Source organism: Podarcis pityusensis (assembly GCF_964106645.2).
Source record: "Podarcis pityusensis genome assembly, chromosome: W".
NCBI lineage: Eukaryota > Metazoa > Chordata > Lepidosauria > Squamata > Lacertidae > Podarcis > Podarcis pityusensis.
Genome location: NC_138045.1, coordinates 33,433,917 through 33,455,162, shown reverse-complemented (window position 1 = coordinate 33,455,162; position 21,246 = coordinate 33,433,917). Strand labels below are relative to the sequence as shown.

General features: G+C 44.4%; 1 long non-coding RNA gene and 1 pseudogene across 2 annotated transcripts in view; one reads left to right on the top strand and one right to left on the bottom strand.

The window, feature by feature from the left end:
• The window catches only part of LOC308467808, a 921,448-nt gene that overhangs the window by 691,066 nt on the left and 209,136 nt on the right, over positions 1-21,246 (top strand). The gene's annotated exons all lie outside the window — the stretch shown is intronic.
• The window catches only part of LOC308467659 (adhesion G protein-coupled receptor D2-like), an 81,064-nt pseudogene continuing 77,024 nt past the window's right edge, over positions 17,207-21,246 (bottom strand). Inside the window, exons 10-11 of the transcript in view lie at positions 18,699-18,817; positions 17,207-17,230 (exon numbers count right to left, since the gene is read on the bottom strand). The product of the transcript in view is annotated as an adhesion G protein-coupled receptor D2-like (transcript). The remainder of the gene's footprint in view (positions 17,231-18,698; positions 18,818-21,246) is intronic.

The following is a 21,246-nucleotide window of genomic DNA, read 5'->3' as shown; positions in this document are numbered from 1 at the left end:
GCTCAGCAGCAAACTCCTTACTCATGAAATTGCAGGAGCTGCCTGAGTCCAATAGCGCCTTTATCTTTAGTGGGTGTCCGTTAGGCAGCTCTAGTAACACCTCTATCACTAGGGCGGGTTTAGGAGGTTCCGGCGTGGGCACTTTCACTGCTCTTTGGCCTGGCTGCTGTGCCCCGACGGTGGCAGCCAGGCGTTGGCTTTTACTTGCTCCGGTACCTTTTCCTCCCTCTCCCCAACAGCTCCCGCCATTCCTTGCCATTCCTTTCTTTGGGGGCAGACTCTGGCAAAATGACCTGGCTGTTGGCAGAGATAACATTTCTTGGCGCCCTTTCCCTCCTTCTTCCGCTCTTCACTGGGCTTTGGAAACTTTGTTCCCCTAGAGGACACTTTGATAACTGTTGCAAATTGGGCTGTAACTATTAAGGCAGTGGAAATTTCCCTTGAAAAACAACTAACAGCTGCGAGAGTGACCTTGGCTAGGCATGAGTGGTGCATCAGAAGAGACAACAACCAGGTCTGGGAGACAATACAAAACAAAATCTTCACAGCGAAGAATTTCAGTCCCAGGCATCCCAGTGGCACCAGCTGCAACTGGTCAGACAAGAACAACAATGTCATCAGATCCTGTAACACAAGCTTTGGTTAAAATAAATGAGTCTTTGGAATCTTTGACAAAGCAGGGGGCGGAAAATAGTAGAAAATTGACAGAACTCTCAATCAAACTTGATCAGAATACACAAAGTGTGAATGAATTAGGGAAAAGGGTGACATCTAATACAGAATCTATTAATAAAATATTAGAGGACTCTGCTAATATACGTAAAATCGCAGAAGAAGCCAAAGTCTCTGCTGATGAGGCTAAAGTCTCGGCGGATGCTACACAGGAAAAAATTGTACCAGTTTGCAAAAAGTTAGAAGATCATACATTGGCCCTGTCTATGCTTGAATTGGAGAGGAGAAGTAGAAACTTAAGACTACGAGCGGTGCCTGAAAGTGAAGGAGACAACTTGGCGAACTTCCTTTCTAAAGAATTTTCTGATTTTTGGCAACAGGAGTTAGAGAAGGAAGAAATTAAAATAGTCACTGCTTTTAGACTGGGAAGAGCACAAGGCAGGAAGAAGCCAAGGGATTGCCTAATAACATTAAGATCAAGAGAGGAAAGAGAAAAAATATTGAGCCTGCATTTTCAAAGAACACTCGAGATTGAAAAGTCTTTTGTGGAGATCTTTAAAGATATCCCAAAGGAAATTCTAGACGCAAGAACATACTATAAAGAATTGGTCGGATTGCTGAAGAAGAACGAAGTACCTTTCAGGTGGGAATTCCCGCAAGGCCTATCTTTCAAATTCAAAGGTAGGAAAATAAGGATAAGATCAGTAGAAGATCGAGATCAATTTTTAAATCACTACAGGGAAGACCTTCTGAAAGGAACAGTCGGAGAGGAAATAACATCAGAAACGAAAGACGCAACAGACATTTTAAACCTGACGTTTGGACTGAAATCACCGACAGAAGAAGAACAACTACTCGGAGCGACAGGAGGTAAATAGCTTCAGGATGGCCCTGCAACTTCTAAGCTGGAATTGTAATGGACTCAATCTTCCGCGAAGGAGGAAAAACATATTCCATTTATTGAAAAAAGAGCAGTTGGACATAATTTGTTTACAGGAAACTCATATAACAAGATTGCATAGGAAATTACTCGTCAATAAGAGATTAGGCCAAGAATTTATTTCATCGGATAAAGTTAAGAAAAGAGGAGTGGTAATCTATGCAAAAGAAAAATTTTCCCCAAAGTTTATATTTAAAGATGAACAAGGAAGATATTTGGCAATTGAAGTGCAAATTCAAGGTGAAAATTTTTTGATACTAGGGATCTATGCACCTAATGAAGGGAAGTCAGAATTTTTTAAGAAGCTGCATGAGACATTGTTGGACTATTTGGATTACAAATTAATTATGATGGGAGATATGAATGGAGTGGTATCTACAAATATGGATAAAGCACAAAGACAGGTAATTACCAGAGATGGGAGACTACCAAAGACTTTCTTTGAAATGACTGAAAATATGGACTTGATTGACATATGGAGAACAAGGAACCCTCTCGAGAGAGAGGGAACCTTCTTCTCTGAAGCAATGATGACCTGGACCAGAATCGATCAAATTTGGATTACTAGTGGGTTGGCTCCAAAGATTAAGAAAGTGGAAATCTGTCCAAAGACTTGCTCCGACCACAACGCCGTGAAGATGGAGATGAAATTTACAGTAACTGGTCAATTCAGATGGAGGATGAATGACAACCTATTTCGAGACGAGGAGATCCATAGAAAGGCCCAAAAAACTTTAAAGGACTATTTTGAAATAAATCTAAAAACTGATGTAGAAAAAAGAGTGATATGGGACGCAAGCAAAGCAGTGATGCGAGGATTTTTAATTCAACAAAATTCAGTAAAAAAGAGAAAGCAAAATGAGAAGAAGGATAAGATCTTGGAAAAGATAAAAGAAGGAGAGAAGAAATTGAGATCAAAACCAAAGTCCCAGGAGATTCTGAGAGAGATTAAGTTATACCAGACACAATATATGGAATTGATGAATCAAGAGATTGAATGGAAGATAAAACAAATGAGACAAAAGACTTTTGAATCAGCAGATAAATGTGGTAAGCTTCTGGCTTGGCAACTGAAGAAAAGACAGAAACTAAATACAGTTACAAGTCTAGAAGTGGATGGAAAGAATATTTCTAAACCTAACGAGATAAGAAACTGTTTTTTGAGTTATTTTAAAAAGCTATATTCACAAGGACCGCAGAAGGAAGAAGATATAGACGAATTCCTTAAAAAGTATGGACTACAAAAAATCTCCTACCAAAGTAAGGTGGATCTAAACCAGAGAATAACAGATCAAGAGATAGAGAGTGCCATTCAAAATATGCAACTGGGCAAATCTCCAGGACCAGATGGACTGACTTCCAGATACTATAAAGCTTTGAAGGAGTGGTTGGTACAACCATTAAAGGAAGTCTGTAATGAGATCTTGGAGGGGAAAAGGGCACCAGAATCGTGGAAAGAAGCGTATATTACACTCATACCAAAGACAGAGACTGAAAAGACTCAACTTAAGAACTACCGCCCAATATCATTACTCAATGTGGATTATAAAATTTTTGCAGACATTCTGGCAAAAAGATTGAAAAGAGTGTTGATGGAGAAGATTCATAAGGACCAAGCAGGCTTTCTCCCAAAAAGGCATTTATCAGATAATGTGAGGAACATAATAGACATTCTGGAATTATTAGAGGTGAATATAAACACTAAAGCAGTTCTGATCTTTGTGGACGCGGAGAAAGCCTTTGACAATATTTCTTGGAGTTTTATGAAAAAGAATCTTCATGGGATGGGGGTAGGCCAAGGATTTGAGAATGGTATGGGTGCCATATACGCTGAACAAAAGGCTAAGTTGATTGTAAATAATGTGATAACTGAAGAATTTAAAATAGAAAAAGGGACACGACAGGGGTGCCCAATTTCCCCTTTACTTTTTATTTCTGTTCTGGAGGTGTTGCTTAATATGATTAGAGATGACCAGCAGGTTAAAGGTGTACAGGTCGGAGCCAAACATTACAAGTTAAGGGCCTTTGCAGATGATTTAGTACTTACTTTACAAGAGCCAGACACTAGTACAAAAAGGGTGTTGGAGCTAATTCAAGAATTTGGTCAGGTGGCCGGATTTAAATTGAATAAACAAAAGACTAAAGTTTTGGAAAAAAATTTGACAGTCATGGAAAGGGAGAAGTTTCAGAATGAAACAGGTTTGACAGTGGTAAAGAAGGTGAAATACCTAGGGGTCTATTTGACATCTAAGAATTCGAACTTGTATAAAGACAATTATGAAAAATGTTGGTCGGAAATTAAAAAAGATCTAGAAATATGGTCAAATTTGAGATTGTCAATGTTAGGCCGAATTGCAGCTATTAAGATGAATGTATTGCCTAGAATGTTATTTTTGTTCCAAACATTACAAATTCTGGACAAGATAGATTGTTTCAAGAGGTGGCAGAAGGATATCTCGAAATTTGTCTGGCAGGGCAAAAAGCCCAGAATAAAATTTAAAATACTGACGGATGCAAAAGAAAGAGGGGGGTTTGCCCTGCCGGACTTAAAACTGTATTATGAAGCAGCAGCATTTTGCTGGCTGAAAGAATGGATGCTCCTCGAGAATACAGATATCTTGGACTTAGAAGGTTTTAACAATACATTTGGTTGGCATGCATATCTATGGTATGATAAAATTAAGGTGCATAGGGCCTTTAAAAACCATATTGTCAGGAAAGCATTATATAACGTTTGGATAAGATATAAAGATTTGTTGGAAAGTAAAACCCCTAGATGGTTGTCACCTTTAGAGGCTACAGCGCTGAAAAAGCTTAATATGGAAGCTGAATGGCTAAAGTATTGGGAAATTTTGGAACAAGATGGAGATAAATTGAAGCTACAGAGCTATGAGAAATTGAAACCCAAGGTTCGAGATTGGCTCCATTATTATCAAATAATGGAGGTACATAAACAAGACAGGAAAATTGGATTCCAGGTGGAGAAATCAAAATTAGAAATTGAACTGTTAGAATCCAATACTAAGAATTTGTCAAAAATGTATAATCTGCTGCTGAAATGGAATACACAAGATGAAATAGTTAAATCAGCTATGATTAAGTGGGCACAGGACATTGGTCATAACATTATGTTTGCTGACTGGGAATGGTTGTGGAACACTGGTATAAAATTTACGGCATGTAATGCCTTAAAGGAAAATATTATGAAAATGATCTATAGGTGGTACATGACCCCAGTCAAGCTAGCAAAAATTTATCATTTGCCTGATAATAAGTGTTGGAAGTGTAAAGAAACGGAAGGTACTTTTTATCATCTTTGGTGGACGTGCCCGAAGATTAAGGCTTTCTGGGAAATGATATATAATGAAATGAAAAAGGTACTTAAATGTACTTTTCCTAAGAAACCAGAGGCCTTTCTCTTGGGCATTGTCGGCCAATTGGTGTCAAAGAAAGATAGAAATTTCTTTATGTATGCTACGACAGCAGCAAGAATACTCATCGCAAAGTATTGGAAGACAGAAGAATTACCCACCTTGGAAGAGTGGCAGATGAAGGTAATAGACTATATGACACTGGCTGAGATGACTGGCAGAATCCGTGAGCAGGGGAAAGAGACGGCGGAAGAAGATTGGAAGAAATTTAAAATTTACCTTAAGAACTATTATAAAATTGAGGAATGTTAAAATGTCGAGGTTTGGAGAAAGAAAAGGAGATTACAGTGACATAAGATTAAGTTGAAGAAAAGAATAAGAAAAAATATATTTGATAAAATTAATTAGAATTTGCTGAAATAAATTTTGGAAATCGGGATGTAGGAAGGGGAGGTTTGGGGGAGTCCGAGAAGAGAGGGACATGAAAAAAAGGTTATGAAATTTTACATGTTTGTATGTCTTTTTTTATTTGTTTGTATTGTTTAAAATTATTCTGTAAAACCAATAAAAATTCTTATAAAAAAAAAAAGAAACTGCGCGCGCGCGCGCTGTTCCAATTTCCATCGGCTCTCCCGGCGGGAACGGTGGCTCTGGAATCTCTGGAATGCGAAGCTCCCTCCAACGTTCCCCCTTCCCTTCCCGCCTCTCCAAGGCTCTCGCCTCTTGGCGCGCTCCTATGGTCAGCGCTGATTTGGTCAGCTGGTCCATAGACTCCGCCCTGGGCGCCCGGGAAAGTTCATCCTTTACCGCTGAAGCAAGCCCTTCTTCAAAGAGCATTTGAATGGGTTCCGCCGATAGATCCCACCCCAATTTATGGATCAACATGGTAAACTCAGTCCAGTACTCACGCACAGATCGGCTCCCCTGTTTGCACGCCATTAACTGTCTGCGTACCACTCCCTGCTCAATATCGCTGGAAAACATCAAATCCATTGCATGAAAAAACTTCCTCGTATCCTTCAGGATGTCATTGTTTGTTGCCATCAGGGGCCTCACCCAGTCTTTCGCCCCCTTTTCGAGATGCCCAATCACAAAAGCCACCCGCGATTCCTCGTCGGGAAAGTCATCAAACTGCAGATTAAGGGCATATTGCATCTCTGTCCTAAAGGCATGATAGTCCTTGGCCTCCCCCCCAAACTTCTGCACCAATCCTGGCAACTTTCTGGCGAGCGGGGTGGTTTTCCCCTTCTCTGCATCTTGAGCCCTCCTCTCCTCGAGCCTCGCCGTCTGCAGCGCTAGCTGGACCTCCAACGCCCGGTACCTTTCCTCCAGGCTTGGACCTGCTCCAGCTCCTGCTTCTCCGGTTCCGGCTGGGTTGCTCATGATGCCTTCTCCTGCACAAACTGCTCACAGAGGCTGTCGGAATGCTGTGATGGGACGATGAGCTGCTTGTGCGTAAAATCCAAGTCCCTCAGAGTTTGGTCAAGTTTGCAAACCTCTGTCTGTAACCGAGACCCTTAAACATGGCTCTGTCAGTCGCTTGCAGATTCCGACAGTGGTTGCTTTCGGAATCGCTTCCAACATAAAAGCTCCTTAATGGAAACACGTCTTCTGGACTCTCTGCGTGACAGTTTCCGGCGAGGAGTGGGTGTCCCTACAGGAGGTCCTGAAACCTCCCCACTGTTTTCGCTGGAAGTGTCTCGGAGCCATCCCTCCTGCTCACTTTCCCTCAGCTCAGCTCTTCTCCCCCTACTGGTTCCCTCTTCAGCTGCTGAGTCTCTCCCAACCTGTGTGAGCCCTTCCACCTCCCTTCCTTCCGATGGCAGTTCCCTGACAGCAACCAAATCTCTATAATTGGACCTAAGGTCCAAAAGATGTTTCAGAATATCCTTAAATATCTCCACTTTTGGCTGATGTATTTCCAAGGTCTTCTGGAAGTGCAGACTCAAGATTTTATCTCTCTCCTCTTTTGTTTGGAGGGTGATCAAACAGTCTCTCACCCTGTTCTTCCTCCCTCCTTTTCCAAGCCTAAAAGCACTCACTATCTTGAAACTATCCTTCCCCAGAATCTGGGTTCCAAAAGTCTGCAAATTCCTGCGTAAGAAATTCAATCAAATTGTCTTTCTCCAGTTCAGGTACGGCCCTGACCCTTAAGTTCGCTTGTTTCTCCTTCAACTCAATCATGGACAGTATTGACTTGTGGTCTTCAAGTTGTTTGTGTAACGGTGGTATCTTCTCTTCTACAACAGTGGCTGTAGCAGTTGCAATTTCCTTTGCCTCTTCGGCTGTCTTTCGTGTCGAGGTGGATTCCTGTTGTAATTTCTGAATAGTTTCTGTATTGGTATTTACCTTCTGTCCCAAATTATTAATGCTTGTGGTGTTTTGATCAATTTTGCCCGATGCCTCGGCTACTTGTTTACTTATTCTTTCCAAAGATTCATTAATTTTGCCTAGTGCCTGAGCCAGGGCATCGTCAGCTGCCATACCTTTAGGTTTAGGTTGTGCCGATGAGGTTGCTGTTGGTAAACCAGAAGGGCCAGATGTCGATGCTCTTCTTTGCAGCCCACCGTCTGTGCGAAATACTCTGCCAGACCTCGCTGCTTGTAACAAATCTATCTTCTCTTTCCCATCTGCCATAACCCTCAAGATATAGCCCAAGGTCAATCTCATGATCAGAGTCAGAGTTGTTTTGAAGTGGAAAATTCCCATGGCCCAGCTGCAGTTGTAACAGTTTCAAACTTCCTCTAGGGGGACACAGTAGCAGTCAAAAATGTCTTAAAGTAATTAACTTTTCCCTTTTGCCCCCCAATTCACAAAAAGGACAACAGTTTCTATCTCAGTTGTTTCCTGTTACTTTAAAACTAGGAGAAGCCAGTAAGCAATATTGTATCTTACTTGTATCTCAGATGCAGAGTTAACTGTCAAAGAGTACTTTCAGCAACAGCGCAATTCTCAGTACGGCTTTCTTACTGTCGCTGGGAACCCGTTCCAGGGTTTTAAGCGGTGGATTTTAGCTCCTCTTCCTCTCTTTTTTTGCAGGGAAATAACGTTCAGACCTTTTCCCCCTCCTCCCCTGCAATCAAGGGGGGGGGGTGGAAATCACTGTTTTGATGTTCGAATTATAATCCTTTTCCAACGTCTTTTGAGGTTTCCGCTTACAAGTTCATTGCTTTACTCCATTTACAAGAACGGAAGGCAGACTTCCTGTTTATGCCTCTCCGCTTCGGTGCCAAATTAATTATAAAGTTCCTTTAGTTCCAAAATTAGCCTACTCACGGATTGTTGTTTTGCAGCCAAATTGTCCCAGGAAAAAGACAGCGCTCTCCGGTAACGGCTACGCGGCTTCACTCCACGGAAGAAGCAGATGACTCACAGCACCGCGCCTCTCCCCCGCTCCGCTCCAGAGCCCGTAGCCGGACTCCTTTGCCAATGGGGGGGCGCAAACGGTGCCCACCGAGTCCCACGGTCACAGGCTTCACCCGCCTGTGATTTTTGAAGGGTCCCCGCTGCGCCGTAGAGGTGCAGACCCGATTTCCGCAGAGCCGGTTCCCTCCAAGTCAGAGGGAATCCACCATTACCGATGGCGCCACCCCGGAAGTCTTGGACTCTGAACCAATGCAAATGTTGTTTGAAGCGGGTTTGTCCCCCGAAGCAAAAGACGAGTTGTCCCGAGCGCCCCGCCCGCGGTCGATGGATGAACTCACAAGGACTGAGCTTGCGATCGGTGTATGCCAGGAAGCGCGGGCTCAGGAGAAGCAGGAGATAAGGGCGGAACGTTTCCATGACAACCGCATTCTGGAGATGCCGAGGGAGCCTTCCCAGGCGGCGGAGCCGATGGAAATTGATGGAGCGCACGCGCGCGAATTTTCAAACGCTGGTGAAGGTTGGAAAAGGGAGGGGAAGGAGTGGAAAACTACCAAGAAGTGTTTCCTCTGTCAGCGACCGGGACATTTTGCAAAGGTCTGCCCTCAATGAAAAGCCTGGCAAGGCATGATGGGGGCCATGATGGGGGCTGCAGGCCACGACGAGAAGGGGGAGGAAGAGCCGGTGCAGGGAAATGACAACGCCTGGCTGCCAACCAGCAGGGGCAGCAGCCAGGCCAGCAACCAATAGAAGTGCCCCAGCCTGACCCTCCCAAGGCAGCTATAGCCATAGAGGTGGTGCTAGAACTCCCAAATGGGCACCCCGTCAAAGTGGAGGGGCTGCTAGATTCTGGCAGCTCGTGTAATTTCTTCAGCAGAGACTTCGCTCTGGAGCACCAACTCCACCTGTTGCCACTAGATTTTCCCTTGCAGGTGACCAGCATCGATGGCAGGGAACTCCTGGGAGGGGAAGTGACACACCAGACACCGCCAATGCGGTGGGGGGCAGTCCAGTGTTCTTTGTGGACAAAAAAGAGACTAATCAGCCCAGATTAGTCGTGGATTACAGGGCCCTAAACCTGGTGTCAGAACCCGTGACTTTCCCAATGCCCAGGATTGACGATATTTTGACATGTGTGAGGCAGGGGAAGATTTTGACCAAGCTGGACCTCAGGGGAGCATACAATCTGATTAGGATAAGGGAGGGGGACGAATGGAAAACGACCATGTTCACCCCCTGGGGGCTTTTGAGTACTTAGTCATGCCATTTGGATTACAATCGGGGTCCGCCTGCTTTCAAGCCTTCATGCACCATGTGTTGGGGCCCCTGCTGTACAAGAATTGCATAGCCTTTTTGGATGACGTCTTAATCTATTCGGACATTGAAAAGCAACACGTCAGAGACGTCAGGGAGGTGCTATAGAGATTGAAGAAGCATCAGTCGTGGGTCAAGCTGGAAAAATGCCAATTCCACGCCAGGGAGGTCGGGTTCCTGGGGTACAGGTTGTCAGACAAAGGACTAGCCATGGATCCGGGCAAAGTGAAGGCAGTGCTGGAATGGAAAGCCCCCCAAAACAGAAAGGATGTGCATAGGTTCCTAGGCTTCAGCAACTTCTACAGGAAGTTCATCAAGAACTTCGCTCACTTGACAGCACCCATAACGGATTGTCTTAGTAGCAAAAAGAAGTTCGCGTGGACAGAGGATGCGCAGCAATCCTTTGAAAAACTGAAGAAGGAGTTCGCCTCGGAAGAGCAGCTCCTGCACGTGGATCCGGAGAAGCCCATGAGACTGGAGACGGATGCGTCCGACTGCGCCATTGGAGCGGTCCTTTTGCAGCCCAGGGCCAAGCAGAACTGGAGGCCGTGTGCCTTTTTCTCTAGGAAGCTGAGCAAGTCAGAGCAAAACTACACAGTGTATGACTTCTTGCTAACCAGACTAACCCAATGGGCTGAAGATTCCAATCTGATAGGCCATGAACAGGTCGGGTTTAGACCAAATCGCGCTTCTATTGACCATGCTATAATTCTTTATCATTTGGCGCGGAAGTATTCTTCCCCTACTCATGGTCTTCTATGTGCCGCTTTTATAGACCTGAAGGCGGCTTTTGACAGTATCTCTAGAGAGCTGTTATGGGAAAAACTGGCAAAGTGGGGCATAGAAAAAAGGCTGTTGAGGCTATTGATTAAATTACATGAAGGGACGGCCGCTAGGGTGAGGTTAACACCTGAGGGCAATCTCACAAACTCAGTTCCAATAAACAAGGGGGTACGACAAGGGTGTATCCTTGCCCCCTATCTTTTTAACCTTTATATTAGTGACATGAGGACGCCCCTAGCTGAGGCCCAAACCTCCATTCATGCACCCAGGCTTGCAGACTATCGCTGCCCCTTATTATTGTACGCTGACGATGCGGTGATCCTCTCTTATTCTCGAATCGGTTTGAGGAGGGCCCTTAAGATTTTTGCATCATATTGCCAAACAAATTTACTTACTATTAACCATTCCAAATCTAAAGTCCTAATTTTTTCCAGGAGTCGTAAACTGTATAGATGGGAACTTGAGGGGAAGCCAATTGAACAAGTTTACAAATTTCAATATCTAGGAATTTACTTCCAGTATAATATGGGATGGAAAGCGCATATCACATATTTACAAAACAAGGTGAAAGCCCTTATCTACGCTCTACTACGCTTCTTCTTTACTGAGGGGGCTATGCATGTTCCATCCGCCTTAAAAGTTTATAGTGCAAAAGTGGTTGCAACTATGGCCTATGCGGTCCCTTTATGGGGCGCCTTTGTAAACCTCTTGCCTCTGGTGACATTGCAAAATCTTTTTCTAAGACGCCTTTTGAAACTACCCTCCTGTGTAAGCAACTCTGCCATTCGCTTAGAACTTAAGACCCCCTCCCTTGAGATTCTGATGTGGAGACATGCCTTTAATTATTGGCTGTCCCTTTGGCATAAATTGCCAAACTACCATCTTATTCAGTGCCTTTGGAGAGATGAATTCACCAGCCCATGGGCAACAAAAATCCATTCCAAACTGTTGTCTTATGGAATCTCTCCTTCTGATATACTTAATTTAGATCTAATTACAGCTAAAAAGGTCATCAAACAAAGACTGGAGGAGGTAGATTTACAACAAAATCTTACCACAGGTGGAGGTACATGTTCCCCGATATATCAGGGCATTACATCTATGTCCCAGATACCTCGATATCTGTCTACTTTATCGGCTGCGTCGCATAGATTCGCATTTGTTAGAGCCAGATTTAATGTGTTCCCCTCAAATGTGCTGAGCAATAGATTTTCTAACGGTAAAATCTCTGTTTTGTGCACATGTGACAACAAATCGATAGAATCCCTTTATCATATCTTGTTTAATTGCCCCTTATACAATGTTCCCCGATCAAGGATCCTGAGTTCAATCATTCTGGAAATTGCTGCTAAACCACCTGAATTACATCTAGCTTATCTACTCCAGGACATTGACTCTTATAGAACTTTACAGGTTGCTAGATTCCTGATCTCAGTTCTGTCATATAAAAGACTTCATGGAATGCTGCATGACTATTAAAAATTCAGTAAACTCTATGCACCATCTTTATCTTCAAGGCCATAACACGGTACATTTAGAGATTATGCGTTGAAATATTTTAGTTGATATTTTAGATTGTAAAATGCTATTGATTTTATCTATTGATTTTTATCTATTGATTTGTTTTACCTTGTGGGCTTATAGCCGAATAAAGTATTATCTATCTACACAGTGTATGACCGAGAACTGCTTGCGATCTATGCGGCATTTCGGCAATGGAGACATCTATTGATAGGGGCGCGGCACAAGATCCAGGTCCGAACTGACCACAAGAACTTGGAATACTGGCGGACCGCGCGAGTGCTCAACCAGAGACAGATCAGATGGTCCCAGGAGTTCGCCAAGTTTTCCTTCGAGATCCGATACGTGCCGGGAGAGGAAAACGTAAGGGCAGATGCTCTCTCCCGGAAACCGGAGTACATGGAAGGAGAGGGTCCACCAGAGACCAGGCACGTGTTCCCCGAGGATCGGTGGGTGTGTGGGGGAGCGTTGGTTGGGAAACGGGAACTGGCAGGGCTCACCAGGCACGATGAGTTTGCTCAGGCGAAAATCAGGGAACTCAGGGACGGAAGGGAAGTCAAGGGAGGGTTCGAGGAAAAGGAAGGGCTATTGTGCTATAAGGGGGCACTGTATGTACCGGGGGAGACTTTGAGGGGGAAGGTACTTAAACAACTCCATGACAACCCAACAGCTGGGCACTTTGGACAGCACAAGACCATGTTACTTGTCACCAGGCAGTTCTGGTGGCCAAAGGTGAGGGAAGACGTAAGAGAATATGTACGGGGGTGCGACCGATGCCAGAGGGCAAAGGGGAAAGGGCTGCCCCCGCGGGGTTACTGGAACCCTTACCCACACCGGAAAGGCCCTGGGAGGTGGTGTCCATTGATTTTATGACAGATCTGCCCAAGTCGAGGGGAAAGACAGTGGTCATGGTAGTAGTCGATCTACTGACAAAAATGTGCCATTTCTTAGCGTGCTCACATGCAGCAACGGCAGAGGAGACAGCCAGACTGTTTGTGGATCACATTTTCAGACTGCATGGGGATCCATTGAGGGTAATCTCGGATCGCGGGAAACAATTTACTTCCCGGTTCTGGAGGAAACTCATGAGCTTGCTACAGGTCGAGGTGAGCTTCTCGACGGCGAGGCACCCGGAAACCAACGGACAAGCTGAAAGAGCGAACGGCGTACTCCAGCAATACCTACGCTGCTATGTCAGCGAGAGACAGAACGATTGGGTAGAGAAATTAGCTTTGGCTGAATTTGCGTACAATAACGCTGAACACGTGTCCACGGGAATGAGCCCTTTCATGGCCAATTACGGGTGTCACCCCAGGGCATTCCCGGGGCGTGGGGAGGAAGGATGGAGCGTACCTGCGGCTGAGCAATTTGTGGAGGAAATGGAGGTCTTACACCAGCAACTCAGGCTGAAATTAGAGCGGGCCAAGGAAGTTTACAAGAGGCAGGCGGACAGGCACCGTTGGGAGGGGGAGGCTATACGGGTGGGAGACAGGGTGTGGTTGTCATCCCAAGGGTTACCCCTAAAGGGAGGGTGCAAGAAGTTGCAGCCGAGGCGGTTGGGGCCTTTTGAGGTAATACAGCAGGTTAACCCAGTGGCATTTAAACTCAAGTTGCCTGACAGCATGAAGATACATCCGGTGTTCCATAGGTCCCTACTTTCACCTTACAGGGAGGGGCGGGAATTCCCGGGACGGGAGGGAGGGGTTACCACCCACCCACGGGTAGAGGAGAGGGAACACTGTAACAAAGCCACAGAAATACTCGATTCAAGGTGGCGAGGTCGACAGGTAGAGTACTTGGTAGCCTGGGAGGGGGAACCTAGGTCTGAAAACACGTGAGTCCCTGCTGAATCAATCACTGACGGGTATCTGGTGGAAGAATTCCACAGTTTGTTCCTGGATAAGCCCAAACCATTAGCTAGATTCTGGGAGGAAGAATTTGGACCCACAGACGACGAAGGGGACTTTGTGGGTTTTCCTGCCTCCGAAGAGGAGGGAGAGGAGGTGTCCGAGGGAGAAGAATCAGACTGGGAGGTTCAACCAGCGGGAAGAGATCCGAGCGGATGGGAGGCTGGTTTTGAATCCTCAGAAGATGATGACAGCTCCTTCAGGGGATTCCCCGCATCGTCGACCGAGGAGAGAGAGGAGGTTGTATCAGAAAATTGTGCCAGGGGTGGGGGTGGGGGTCCTGAGGAGGAGGTGGATGTCAGGGAACTGCCATCAGTGCCGGAGGGAGAGAGCAAGCTCCAGAGGGATTCCGGAGAGCGTCCCGGGATTGGGAGAGGCAGCCCATCTTCTGGGGAAGAGAATCAGCGTAGCACCAGTGGAAAAGGGGGGCAGATGGGGGAATCGGCGAGGTGGTCCCATGACTCCTTGCCGGGGACCAGCGGGGAGAGTAAGGGTCCTCTGCTGCCTACGCCCTCCTTGCGCAGAAGGCTTTTGCGTAGAGAGGGTAGGAGGAGACTAGGCGTCAACGAGCTTCTTTGCTGGAAGAAATTTAAGAAACGCCCACTGACGGATTCTGCCAGCGATTGAGACAGCCACGGGTGAGTGGCTGTCTGGATAGAAAAGGTTCACTCAGGCAACCCAGCCAGGTGTTGGCACCGGCTTACGCACGAGCAACCCCTAGAACCATTACAACCAACATGGAGAGCTTTAAAAATGAATTAGACAAATTCACAGAGGAAGATAAGGCTGCCCACGGCTACCAACCACAATGGCTGTATACTCCTGTTATGGAACCTCTACCTGTGGGCCTAATTAGGCTTTGTGAGACATCCTCATTTGGTCCCACCCACCTGGCCATCTCCCCAACATCACAGGATGCAAGAGATGTAAACACTGAAAGGGCTGCTCTGAAAATGGAGAATTGGGACTGCACTCATAATATTTCCTTTCCAGAGGAAGAACCCTGAACTTTCTTTTACAAGCTGCCAGGCTCAATCCTGCCATTCAGCCGTTCATTTATTTGTTTTACATTTACAGTATATATCATCTTTTCCTTCAGGGAGCTCAATGTGCTGCGCACGGGTCTCCTCCTCCTCCATTTAATACCCACAACCAGTCTGCGCAGCTGGTTAGGCTGAGAGGCAGCAACTGCCCCAAGGTCATACATACCAAGTGAGCTTTATTGCAGAGCGGGGATTTGAACCCTGGTCTCCCAGGTCCTAATCCAACGCTCGCTCTATTATACCATACTGGCTCTCACTATGATGCTAGGCAATTGACTGGTGGGCGGCTCCTCCTTCCTACCAAAATGACCCACAGAGGGAGGGAGAGTCCTGGCTCTAGGCTGCTGGCTGGATCCAGTTCCACACCCAAGGCATATGCAAACCAGGGTCAGGAGTGGCACACTTTGAACATCAATTGCTGGGGTGCAGCGGCAGAAGGGGGAAATTTCCTCATGCCCTGCTTGGGGGTTTCCCAGAGGCATCAGATTCTGAGAAGCAGGAACTGGGCTCTTTCCCTCCTGGACTGTCTCTGACCCTCCATGTCATCCACAATGATGACATGTTATCATGACATTGTTATTTCCTGCTTTGATTTTATACTGAATTCTGTAAAGTGTCCTGAAGATTTATTTTTATTTAATTTTTTTAAGGAAAAAGCCAGGCTGCATATTCTTAAGATAAACACTGACGAGATTCGTGGCACCTAAACAGATTTGTTATGGCATGAGCTTCCCTCTGCATTAGATACAAGAATAAACCTTTAAGGTGCTTTTGCTGCAAAACAAATTGCTAACATATGCAAATATCTTTGCCTGGGCAGACCTGAACTTCTCCGTTAGCCAGCCTAGTACTTGTTTTAATTAATACAAAGAGTGAACTAGCCACACTCACTCACACACACCTGCCTAGCAGATAAACCATTTTTGCTGTTCCCATGCCCACAGAAGCTCCGCCTCCCTATCTGAAACGCAAATGGTGCCAGCGCCACCTTGTGTCCACCCCCCAGAAAACCACACAAGGGTGGTCCACAATCTATTGCTTATCACACACAAATACTGTACCTGAGCTATAATAATACAAGAAGAGTTTTTCTGGATGAGGCCAATGGCTCATCTAGCCCAGCCTCCTGTTCTCACAGTGGCCTATTATGGGAAGCCCACAAGCAGGATTCAAGCACAAGAGCCCCCCCCCCCCCCCGTGGCTTCCAGCAATTGGAGTTTGCACGTGTTGCTGACTCTGACCGTGAAGGCAGAGCATAGCAATTGTGGCCAGGAGCCATTGATAGCCCTCTCCTCCTCTGTGAATTTGTCTAATCCTCTTGTAAAGCCATGTATGTTGGTGGCTCTCACTGCCTCTGCCTTCTATGGGAGCGAGTTCCATAGTTTAGTGATGCACTGCAGGAAGAAGACCTTTCTTGAAAGACCTACATTGGCTCCCAGTACGTTTCCGAGCACAATTCAAAGTGTTGGTGCTGACCTTTAAAGCCCTAAACGGCCTCGGTCCAGTATACCTGAAGGAGCGTCTCCACCTCCATCGTTCTACCCGGACACTGAGGTCCAGCACCGAGGGCCTTCTGGCGGTTCCCTCACTGCGAGAAGCCAAGTTACAGGGAACCAGGCAGAGGGCCTTCTCGGTAGTGGCGCCCTCCCTGTGGAACGCCCTCCCACCAGATGTCAAAGAGAACAACAACTACCAGACTTTTAGAAGACATCTGAAGGCAGCCCTCTTTAGGGAAGCTTTTAATGTTTGATGTATCATAGTATTTTAATATTCTTTTGGAAGCCGCCCAGAGTGGCTGGGGAAACCCAGCCAGATGGGCGGGGTATAAATAATAAATTATTATTATTATTATTATTATTATTATTATTATTATTTCCCAGAAAAACCATTTGATTCTTCAGTTTTCACCTCAAGGCAACAAATTTTGTGTCCGGATTTTCACTTTTTGAAACATGGCAACCCTAATATACATCCTTCTTTCCATCATGGAAACACACATCTGATTCCCAGGTGGTCACCCACCTATAAAGTGACCAGACCTGGACCTGCTTAGCTTTGGCTAAATGGCTAAATGGTGCCATTATTTGCTTTAGGAAGCTGTTCTATACCAAGAAAAATCATTGGTCCACCTAGCTCAGGTGAGTCTACATTGCCTTGGTCAGACCACACCTGGAATACTGTGTCCAGTTCTGGGTGCCACAAATTAAGAAGGATATTGACAAGCTGGAAGGTGTGCAAAGGAGGGCAACCAAGATGATTCAGGGTCTGCAAACCAAGTCTCATGAGGAACAGTTAAAGGAGCTGGGTATGTTTAGCCTGGAAAAGAGGAGGCTGAGAGGAGATGTTAGAGCCAACTTCAAATATCTCAAGGGCTGTCACATGGAAGAGGGAGCAAGCTTGTTTTCTCCTACTCTGGAGGTGAGGACTCAAACCAGTGCCTTCAAGTTACAAGAAAGGAGAAATTCTGACTAAGCATCAGGAAGAACTTTCTGATGGTAAAGTGCTGTTTAACAGTGGAACAGTCTCCCTCAGGAGGTTGTGGGCTCTTCTTCCTTGGAGGTTTTAAAGCAGAGATTGGGTGGCCATCTGTCATGGATGTTTAGTCGGAATCTCCTTTCTTGTAACTTGAAGCCATTAGTTTGAGTCTTGCCCTCCAGAGCAGGAGAAAAGAAGCCATGTGACAGCCCTTAAGATATTTGAAGATAGCTATAATATCTTCTCTCAGTCTCCTCTTTTCCAGGCTAAACATACCCAGCTCCTTCAAGCACTCCTTGTAAGGCTTAGTTTCCAGACCCTTAATCATCTTGGTCGCCCTCCTCTGCACATGTTCAGAGGAGAGGAGAGATGTAAGGTCCAACAAATTCCTCCATTGCCTCGCTGACAATTTCATTTCCCAGAAGGTGGAAGAAGCAAGAAGGGGATCATCTATCTTGGACCTGGTCCTCACCAACAGGGAGGAGATGATTGATGAAGTGGAAGTGCTCAGAAACTTGGGAGGAAATGATCGTGTCCTCTTGGGTTTCATGATACAGAGGCAAGGGAAAGCTGAGTGTAGTCAGACATGCACTCTGAACTTTAAGGCGGCCAATTTTAAAAAGCTTAAGCAGCTACTGGGTGAGATCCCATGGTCAGAAATACTCAAAGAGAAGGGAGTCCAAGATGGATGGAAGTTTCCAAAAGGAGAAATATTGAAGACCCCCAATTGCAGACAATTCCAACAAGAAAGAAAAGTGGGAGGCATCTAAGGAAACCACTGTGGCTGCATAAGGAGCTTACAGATGAGCTGAGAGTCAAGAAATGGCAAAAGGGGGAAATCACTAAGGAGGAGTATGCACGAGTAGCCAACAGTTGCAGGGGCAAAGTCAGGCTGGCTAAAGCTCAGAATGAGCTCAGCCTTGCAAGAGAGGTTAGAAATAATAAAAAAGGGGTTGGGGGCTATGTCCGAAGTAAGAGGAAGAACAAGCAAGTGGAGGGTCCTCTGCATGGAGAAGAAGGGGAAAGGCTATTGGGCGACAGAGAGAAGGCGGAACTATTCAACACCTACTTTGCCTCTGTCTTCACCCAAAAGGAAAGTGATGCCCAACCTGGTGCTAACCAAATCAAAGATGAATGGAGGGAGCTGCAGTCCAAGACAGGAAAAGAGATGGTAAGGGAACACCTAGCTACTTTAAATGAATTCAAATCTCCAGGGCCTGATGAGCTGCAGCGTACTAAAGGAGCTAGGTGAAAAATAAATCAGGAGGTTGGGGCAGGTAGGAAAGGCCTGAGCAATGACCTGATTCACCTCCCTCCTGCCTCCATCCGACACTGCTGCAACCTTGAGCACAGCATTGCCACTGGTGAGATGGCACTGGAAGGAACTGTAGCCATACCAGGTGTTGGTCATGGTGATCTGGTGCAGACCTGGGCGGGAAGTAACAGAAGCTCCGTGGCCTGGTTGTGGCAGGGACCTTGCTGTCCGTCATTCATTTGCATCATGTATATTGATTATTGGTTATTTAATTTCTACACCACTTAATATATTAAAAATATCTGTGAGTGATGTACAAAAACCAGGTAACTCAAACAAAATATTACTAAAATACTCAGTTGTTATATTAGTACAAAGTTACAAAGATATATAAAGCAATATCAAATCATTTCCCTTATGACATACCCTGTTTGGTGGGATTTCATCTTACATGCAACAAACACAGACACACAGGGCGCATCTCTCCATTTTACAATGTGAAATTTGGCTTTCCTGGCAGTCTTAAGTGCCTCACCAACCAAATATTGAGTCTCTCTCAGATATACTGTGCTGCCTTTTTGCACTTCTAGGATTTTCTTATTGTATTGATCTGTTTGATTTACTTCAGTAAAAACCTTTAGAGAAGAAAATCTCTAAGCAATGAACAACATCCTAAAAGCAAACACCACAGATAATTATCAAGTAAAAATTCTATGCTTCAGAGCAGAACAGAAAACAGTCAGATCACCAACTCTCTCAGCCATCTGTACAAGGCAGGGGTGTGGAAACTTTTTCATTCCCCCCCCCCCAAATTTTTTTTAATTGATTTTTATAATATTAACGACAAACAAAAACACAAAACAACAAACATAACAAACATAAATCACAACCTTACTGAAAATGACAGTTATTAACTTTGTAAAGTGACTTCCTCGTTTCCCCTTAGTTGAATTTCATTGCAAATCCTTATAACGGTTTTCCAAAACCCAATTTTTATACACTTTAAATTGAACATTAACATCTTTAAATCTTCTCCTTATAGTATTAAACACATTATTTTATCAGTTAACATAAATACAACCCAAAGCCCATTAAATATCTGGAAGCTATTTCCGATTAGTTTAGCTTAACACATTTAACTAAATAATCATTAAATTTCTTCCATTCTTCATGGTGTTCCTCCTCCTTCTGGTTGCGGACTCTTCCGGTTAGGTCGGCTAGCTCCAAAAAGTCCATCATCTTCATCTGCCATTCTTCTACTGTTGGTAATTCTTGAGTTTTCCACTTTTTAGCTAACAAAATACGAGTAGCAGTTGTGGCATACAAAAATAATTTAACATCTTTCTTGGGCATTTCCAAGCCTGTTATTCCAAGAAGAAAGGCCTCTGGTTTCTTTATAAATGTATATTTCAACATTTTTTTCAATTCATTATAAATCTTTTCCCAGAAGTCTTTCACCTTGGGACAGGTCCACCACATATGAAATAATGTTCCTTCCTTCTCTTTACATTTCCAACATATATTATCACAATTGTGATACATCTTTGCTAATTTTACAGGAGTCAAATACCATCTATACAACACCTTCATAATATTTTCCTTTAACAAAGTACATGCAGTGAACTTGACCCCTTTCTTCCACAATCTTTCCCAGTCTTCAAACATTATATTATGTCCTAAATCTCTTGCCCAATCTATCATCACAGATTTAACTTGTTCATCTTTCGCATGCCACTCCAGCAAAAGCTTGTACATTTTAGATAAATTTTTACCTTCAGTATCCAACAACTCCGTCTCCAACTTAGTTTTTTCCAAGGCAAAACCATTTCTCTTATCCAATTTATACAATTCATTAATCTGGTGGTAATGTAGCCAATTTAGCTTATCTTTAATTTGCTCAAATGATTTTAATTTATAACCTTCCTCCTCCTCTATTAATAAATCATAATATCTCAACCATTTGGTATCCATATTTAATTTTTTCTGGGCCTTTGCCTCCATTGGTGAAAGCCATCTGGGCGTCTTTCTTTCTAAAAGGTCTTTGTATTTTATCCAAACATTATACAACGATTTCCTAATTATATGATTTTAAAATGCATTATGGGCTTTTACCTTATCATACCACAAATATGCATGCCAACCAAACACATTATCGAATTCCTCCAAGTCTAATAAGTCTATATCTTCTAATTTTATCCAGTCTTTAATCCAACACAGTGCAGCAGCTTCAAAATAATTTTTTTAATCTGGCAGAGAGAATCCCCCTCTTTCTTTGGAATCTGTTAGTAATTTATATTTAATTCTGGGTTTTCTCCCCTGCCAGATAAATCCAGAGAGAGCTTTTTGCCATTCTTTAAAACCTTAATAATTTTAGCTTTTTGTTCTTGATAGATCGCTTTAATACCATTTAGAAAGTCATGACCCATCCCCATACTCTCTAAGTTATGTAACATAAAACTCCAAGAAACATTGTCAAAGGATTTTTCAGCGTCGATAAACATTAACATTGCTTTACAACTCTTCGTTGCTTCTAGCTTTTCCAAAATATCCACAATGTTTCTAATATTGTCTTTCATATGTCTTCCAGGCAGAAATCCTGCCT